Source organism: Rattus norvegicus, chromosome 1, assembly GCF_036323735.1.
Source record: "Rattus norvegicus strain BN/NHsdMcwi chromosome 1, GRCr8, whole genome shotgun sequence".
Classification (NCBI taxonomy): Eukaryota; Metazoa; Chordata; class Mammalia; order Rodentia; family Muridae; genus Rattus; species Rattus norvegicus.
In genome coordinates, this window is record NC_086019.1 from 177,915,330 (window position 1) to 177,923,807 (window position 8,478).

Below are 8,478 nucleotides of genomic sequence, written 5' to 3' on the forward strand. Positions count from 1 at the left end.
GGCCAGAGTGCTGGCTGGGGACATCAGAATGAGATCAGACTGTTCTGATGCTCCACCTGCAGGAATGCAGAGAGGGCTTGGGAGAGTGAGTGGGGCTGATCCTTTTTATTTTAGCAAAACAAAGCGTGTTGTACCTTGGGCTACGTGGTCAGCATATCGGTGAGTACATACTAAGAGACTAGGGATACCGTAAGACTGTCCTCTGGGGCTGTGGCTACATCTTTTTTTTTTTTTTTCAGTTACTACTGTACTTTATTGTGTTCAACCAAATCACCATGTTACAAAAATAGCAAGCTGCCATAATAAAAAATAAGGCTCCTCTATCCAGCACCAGATAGCATCATTTTACTTTCAAGCCTAGAAATTGCACACTTGTATATAAACCAACCGAAGATGAGGATTGAGAGTTCATCTTGGTGGATTTTTCCTTTGATGAATATGAAGTGTCCTTCCTTATCTTTTTTGATGACTTTTAATTGAAAATTGATTTTATTTGATATTAGAATGGCTACTCCAGCTTGCTTCTTCTGACCATTTGCTTGGGAAGTTGTTTTCCAGCCTTTCACTCTGAGGTAGTGTCTGTCTTTGTCTCTGAGGTGTGTTTCCTGTAGGCAGCAGAATGCAGGGTCCTCATTGCGTATCCAGTTTGTTAATCTATGTCTTTTTATTGGGGAGTTGAGGCCATTGATGTTGAGAGATATTAAGGAATAGTGATTATTGCTTCCTGTTATATTCATATTTGGATGTGAGGTTATGTTTGTGTGCTTTTCTTCTCTTTGTTTTGTTGCCAAGACGATTAGTTTCTTGCTTCTTCTAGGGTATAGCTTGCCTCCTTATGTTGGGCTTTACCCTTTATTATCCTTTGTAGTGCTGGATTTGTAGAAAGATATTGTGTAAATTTGGTTTTGTCATGGGATATCTTGGTTTCTCCATCTATGTTAATTGAGAGTTTTGCAGGATACAGTAACCTGGGCTGGCATTTGTGTTCTCTTAGGGTCTGTATGACATCTGTCCAGGATCTTCTGGCCTTCATAGTTTCTGGCGAAAAGTCTGGTGTGATTCTGATAGGTCTGCCTTTATATGTTACTTGACCTTTTTCCCTTACTGCTTTTAATATTCTTTCTTTATTTTGTGCGTTTGGTGTTTTGACAATTATGTGACGGGAGGTGTTTCTTTTCTGGTCCAATCTATTTGGAGTTCTGTAGGCTTCTTGTATGCCTATGGGTATCTCTTTTTTTAGGTTAGGGAAGTTTTCTTCTATGATTTTGTTGAAGATATTTACTGGTCCTTTGAGCTGGGAGTCTTCACTCTCTTCTATACCTATTATCCTTAGGTTTGATCTTCTCATTGAGTCTTGGATTTCCTGTATGTTTTGGACCAGTAGCTTTTTCCGCTTTACATTATCTTTGACAGTTGAGTCAATGATTTCTATGGAATCTTCTGCTCCTGAGATTCTCTCTTCCATCTCTTGTATTCTGTTGGTGAAGCTTGTATCTACAGCTCCTTGTCTTTTCTTTTGATTTTCTATGTCCAGGGTTGTTTCCATGTGTTCTTTCTTGATTGCTTCTATTTCCATTTTTAATTCCTTCAACTGTTTGATTGTGTTTTCCTGGAATTCTTTCAGGGATTTTTGCGATTCCTCTCTGTAGGCTTCTACTTGTTCTCTAAGGGAGTTCTTTATGTCTTTCTTGAAGTCCTCCAGCATCATGATCAAATATGATTTTGAAACTAGATCTTGCTTTTCTGGTGTGTTTGGATATTCCGTGTTTGCTTTGGTGGGAGAATTGGGCTCCGATGATGCCATGTAGTCTTGGTTTCTGTTGCTTGGGTTCCTGGGCTTGCCTCTCGCCATCAGATTATCTCTAGTGTTACTTTGTTCTGCTATTTCTGACCGTGGCTAGACTGTCCTATAAGCCTGTGTGTCAGGAGTGCTGTAGACCTGTTTTCCTGTTTTCTTTCAGCCAGTTATGGGGACAGAGTGTTCTGCTTTCGGGCGTGTAGTTTTTCCTCTCTACAGGTCTTCAGCTGTTCCTGTGGGCCTGTGTCTTGAGTTCACCAGGCAGGTTTCTTGCAGGGGAAAAGTTGGTCCTACCTGCGGTTCCAAGGCTCAAGTTTGCTCGTGGGGTACTGCCTAAGTCCTCTCTGCTGTGGCAGCAACCGGGAAGATCTGCGCCGCTCTTTCCGGGAGACTCCGTGCACCAGGGTTCCAGATGGCGTTTGGTGTTTTCCTCTGGCGTCTGGATGTGCACAGAGTGCAGTCTCTTCTGGTTTCCCAGGCGTGTCTGCCTCTCTGAAGGTTCAGCTCTCCCTCCCACGGGATTTGGGTGCAGAGAACTGTTTATCCGGTCTGTTTCCTTCAGGTTCCGGCGGTGTCTCAGGCGCAGGGGTCCTGCCGCTCCTGGGCCCTCCCCTACGGGAACCCAGAGGCCTTATACAGTTGCCTCTTGGGCCAGGGATGTGGGCAGGGGTGGGCAGTGTTGGTGGTCTCCTCCGCTCTGCAGCCTCAGGAGTGCCCACCTGATCAGGCGGTGAGGTCTCTCTCCCACGGGGTTTGGGAGCAGAGAGCTGCTGCGGGCCGGGATCCTGTGGCTACATCTTTATCAAAGAGGACAGAGATAAATACAACCAGCTTATTATTACTACTTCAAGTTTATATAGATGAAAAGGGCCATTACTTGTGTTAGAGGCAAGCAGAGCTCAGAGCAGTGGCTGGAGTCTCTGAAGGAAGTGCCTTAAATCCTGGTGGATCAGAAAGCAAAAATACCTTGAGCCAGAAGTAGAGGTGGCCTGTCAGTCCCAAAGTCCTGTGCCCATTAGCCCATGTCTGCCAGCCATATCCACTGTTTCAAAGGTTCTGCAATCTCCCCAAGTAGCACCACCAGCTATGGACCAAATACTCAAACACACGGAGGGCTATATTCCACATTCAGACCACAATGCACCTTTTGTGTGGGTTCAAGCTTGAACCCTGTGCTTCCTGCATATTGGGTAAGAACTCTACCATGATCTGTCATCTGTCTCTAGTCCTTAGATTGTTTACATGTTCCTGTGTTGTTTAGTGCGTGCATGAGCATGCGGTTCTGTGTAGCACATGTAAACAACCATATAAACAATACTGATCTAGATAAAGCACCGCTTTGTTACCATGAGATTCCTCATGCTACCCTGCTATGAGCACACCTCTTTCTACCCACAGCTTCTCTGCACATGTGCAGTTTTGCCATTTTTAGAGTGTTGTGTAGATGGGATGGATCACAGAGCATCTGATACATGAATCCTGGCTTTTAAAAAGTTCAGCCGGTATCCATCCGAGTGTTGTACCTCACTGGTTCACGCGGTTTCATTGATGAGTAGGAGTCCATGACACTTAGATGCTACAGCTCTTATCTGACACCTATTACATGGTTATTTGAGTTGTTTCCAATGTCAGCCAATCATGAGTGAAGACACTCTGAGTGTTATTTTACCTTCGGTGTCTGCTTGTGTTGGTGTGTTTGGGGTTATAGTGTTGGCTAGGGTGCCTGGTTGATGCAGTGTTGGGAATGCAAATTAGGGCTTCATGCATGGAGGACAAACACACTACCAACTGAACAGCATTACCAGCCCCTAAATTATTTTTAATTTGGTATTTTCCGTCTACATCTCTTATGCATTTTTGAGATCATCCCTCTTTGCCTATGGGGATCCCAACTATTCTGGCACAGTTTGTTGACAGACCATTTCCCCCACTGAAATATGAAACCAGCATTTCTGTGGGGATTAATATTCTTAATATTAATAATAATAATAATATGTCCTTAATATTCTATTTCATTGATCTGTGTCTATCACTCCACTAATATTATACTGTTTTCTACTGCCTTAAATAGATATGGTCTGTTAAAAATGCATGTCTGGGGTTGGGGATTTAGCTCAGTGGTAGAGCGCTTGCCTAGGAAGCGCAAGGCCCTGGGTTCGATTCCCAGCTCCGAAAAAAAGAACCAAAAAAAAAAATGCATGTCTGAGTTAGTGGAAATCTTTTCGATTCTCTTTGTTTTGTTTCAATTTGCGTCTCACCGTGCTGCCCATGCAGATCTTAAACCTATAGGCTCAAGGGCTGCTTCTGAGTTCTGCCCTCTTGTGCTGGGAAACAGGCACAGCCCAGGATATCCACTTTGACTAAAGCGTATCTTGCTTTTTAGTAATGGGTATCTTAATGGAGAGAGATTTGGAAGCTTGGCCTGCCCTCTAACCACCAGGCTTTACCATGCACATGTTTTTCTCTCCTGTCAGAACTTCTTTCAGTGGCCTTGGTGTTGGCATTTTGCCAGCGTCATATCCTGAGACTTAGGATCAGCAGTAGTTCTCTGGCAGGCACTGTTAAATTTAACGTAGGCAGGTTGAGGATGTGGCTATGTCACATGGTATCCTCTTAGGTGGACAGATGGGAGAACTGTCTCTCAGCCTCTGTACTACAAATAGATCTGTTTCTCCTGAGTAAGTGGTTTGTTTTTGTCTCTTGCACACTGTGAAACTATACAGATGGTTACATTTCCCGCTTTGCGCTGGCTGCTACAAACTCAGAACTGAAGTTTAACATCCCAGTTGCAGTGTGTATCCTGGGCCCAGTACTATGCTAGATTTGGCTTAGTGTTTTCTTCCCCGGTATTTCGTCTCTCTTATTTCCCACAACCCGAATTTTTAACTAACAAAGTGCATAAAAGCACATAATTAAAAGTCGAATACGAGGTTTTAATAACAACAAGACAGTAGTTTACTGGCCACACTTCCCACCTCTGATTTTGTCCTGCACAGTCAACGGTAGTCACAACCTTAGCTGCTTTTTCTGTGGCTGGTAGCTTTTGTCTCCGGACTTTGCATTGTTAGATAATCTCTTGACTTCCTAACCCGCTTAAGATCTAGTACTTATACCACTATCAACAACACATCCTCTCTCAGCTGTCCTTGATATCTTTTTATAGCATAATGTGCTTAAATCTATTTTCAGTGATTAGACTATTAAGATTATAAAAAATTTCATAGTTGACTACCTTCTGTTCACTTCATATCTGACAACAGTCATTTTGCCTTTTTAAAAAACTTCAGTTTCCTCGCACAAACTCTCTACCAAGACCTCTGACAGTGCTGTCCCTCCCTGCTTCTCACAGACGCTGCTCTTGGATGCCGTGTAGCCTTCACCGCCCAGCTCTGTGTGGCTTCCTTCATGGCCCAGCTCCAGGTAGCAGTTGCTTCCTAGTCAGCCATTCAGCTGTCTGAGAGCTCCATTTTTTCTTAATTCCCTAAAGAAACATTCTCTTGTGAATTCCTTTGCACCAGTCTTTTGCTAGATTGCTCTTTGTCCAAGTGATTTTCCCACTTTTTATCTTCTAATTCTTACACTAAATTAAAACTTCCTCTCAAAGTGCTTTAATTTGCTGGTTTTCAAAGTGCTCCCAACTCCTGACTTTTTTCTTCCAGAATGCCGGATTCCTCTGTAGATCTCACACACAGACGATCTGCTTTATTTGCTTCTACCCCACCCCCCATCCCCCAAACCCTCCTGATTTGGTGATTACCTTATTTTCTTCTAACTCTATTAAATTAAAATTTCTGCCATACTACTTTTATTTTATTAAAATTTTTTGTCTTTTTTTTTTCGAGACAGTATCTCATTATGTAGCTCTGGCTATCTTGGAGCTGTGTAGACCAGGCTGGCTACAAACTCGGAGATCCTCCTGCCTCTGCCTCCCAAGTGCTGGGATTAGAAGGATGTGGCACCACTCCTGGCTATGCTTTTATTTCCTTTTCTGTCTCTCTGAATGTTCCCTGATGCCCACTCGTCTTTTGTTTGCTCTAAATGATGTTCTGTACGTCACTGCCTTCCGGTCTTTTGTTCTTTATTCACAGCAGAAGCAATGGAAGTGAAGTACATTATATGAATCTCAAATATACACAAAGGAAGTTAAATAATGGTAATGTCCTAAACTTCACTGAAAAGCCAAACCTGCCGCTTGGGAGGTTTGTATAAAAACCCAAACACTGAACTTCTGATCCAGTTAAGCAACAATCATTTAGTGTTTTCTCATGGTTTGTAACAGGAACCTTGTAATGAGTTGACGTCAGCTGCCTCCCAGCTGCCCCTTATTTGGGGAAAACCGGAAGGTTTGAGGATTCCCACTTCCTGGACAACTTCCTCTGAGGCCACTGCTTCTTAACACCAAAGTTTCGGAGGGCAAAGAGGTTGTGAGGTGACCTGGAACCTCCACTGTGGCCCACAACTGGGTTATAAGTCTCAGTCTCAGCTGTGGAGACAAGGTCTGCCGAGGCAGCAACTTTATCTTTCACAGCAAGTTGGAGGCTACAGTCTGCTGTCACCCGAAAGGAGCCATCAACTGCCATTATTTAAAAGGCTCTTCCTTTAGACAGGTCAGTTTTACCAACTGAGAAATCTTTTGCTTATGGATTTGTAAACCCAGTGTTTTAGTTAGGATTTTGCTGCTGTGAACAGACACCATGACCAAGGCAACTCTTATAAAGACATTTAATTAGGGCTATCTTACAAGTTCAGAGGTTCAGAACATTATCATCAAGGCAGGAACATGGCAGCACTCAGGCAGGCATGGCACAGGAAGAGGTGAGAGTTCTACATCTTGTTCCGAAGGCAAAAAGGAGAAGACTGGTATCCTCCATGGTTGGAATGAAGTTCTCATTGCCCAACCCCACAGTGACACCCTTCCTCCAACAAGGCCACACCTCCTAATAGTGACACTCCCTGTGCCAAGCATATTCAAACCACCATATTCCACTTCCTGGCCCCCATAGGCTTGGTCAAACACATGAGTCTATGGAGGCCATACCTAGCCATAGCATAATTAAAAATACATTTAGTCTAACTTCAAAAGTCCCCACGGTCTATAGCAGTCTTAACGATGTTAAAAGTCTGAAGTTCAAGGTCTCTTCTGAGATTTATCCAATCGCTTAACTGTAATCCCCAAAGTAAGAGCAGCTGGTAAACTCCAAACTCTGCGTCTCCATGTCTCCTGACAAAGCGGTCTTCAGATCTTCAACTCCTTTTTCATCTTTGTTGGCTGCAGCAAACGTCTCCTTGGTCCTTCTCCTTGGTCTCTCGTTTATACTCTCACTATTTCCCCCTCTGTCTTCCTGCCAGTGTCCCACCTCCTATTTCCTGCCTCAGCTCATTGGCCATCGGCTTTTTTATTGACAGGCGATGCTTATAAGAGGTTCTCTTACAGCTTTCTGTGCCTCCCATTCTCAACTGTGAGTTTGCAGTCATTGATACCATGGAGGAAGAAACTTCCTTGCCCTTTATAATCAGTGGCAGCATGGTCATAGACTTCCACATGGCTTCTGGCTATAGGACAGGTCACCAGTATCGATATGGCTTCAGGTGGCAATATAGACCATGGTTATTCCTATGGCCTTTGCTGTTAACATAGGCCATGGCCATCAACATGGTCCCTGGCCACAGCAGACCCTTGATGGTAGCACAGGGCCTGCTGTGGTCACCAACTTGGCCGTTGGTGACAGCACAGACCACATACATCACCATGACACTGGGTGGTAACGTGGACCACGGACATCAACATGGCCTCCAGCAGGACCACCGGCCATGGACATCAACAAGGATTCAGGTGGCAGCATGAACAGTGGACATCCTCATAGGGCTGACATCTTAAAGGGACCACTGGAGAGGCTGGGTTGTATTTCTCGTCCTTCCTGTCCACTTGGACTTTGAAGATTGATTGGTCCATAGAAATTGATACGTAGTGACTGAGCATACTTCATTGTACTACACAAAATATGGTGGGACCCTCACACAAGGAGAACTCTGTTAAATAATGGAACAAACGCATTGTTGTTGCCTCAGTGGGGTTTGCCTCAAGACAGTCACACCAGCCATGTGCTGCCAGTGTTTGCTCTTAGGGAAGTTTGGATAGAGGATGGTTGTGTCTCTAGTATTGTATTTAATAACCTCAAGGAAACCAAAGTTAACCCTAGCTTCGCTTAAGAGAGGAATTCTGAACAAGAAGTTTGCTGAAAGAAGGGGGAAAGAAAGAAAAGAGGAAGGCAAGGGAAGGGAAGAAGCTAATTTCCATTTAGAGTTTTGCCCTTGAAAAGAACAAAAGAAGAACTTGAAAGTGTAATCATTCTCGAGCAATCAACTATAGAATAGGGCTGAAATCCCAATAGTCGGAAAAGGTGAAGATTCTGTAGGGTGTAGTTCCTCACCACCCCCCTCCCCCTCTAGATCCATGCCCTTTCTTCTCTCATTAGAAAAGAACAGGCTGCTAAGAGACAACAACCAAACATGACAATATAAAATCTAATGAGATGAAGCAAAAGGTATCTCATATTGAAATTAGAACCTGCAACCTAACAGGAGGAAAAGAGTCCCAAGGGCAGGCAGGAATCAGCAACCCCCGCTTGTTCTCATAGTCAACAGCTCCATAAAAATGCTAAGCTAAACGCTGTAGTGTG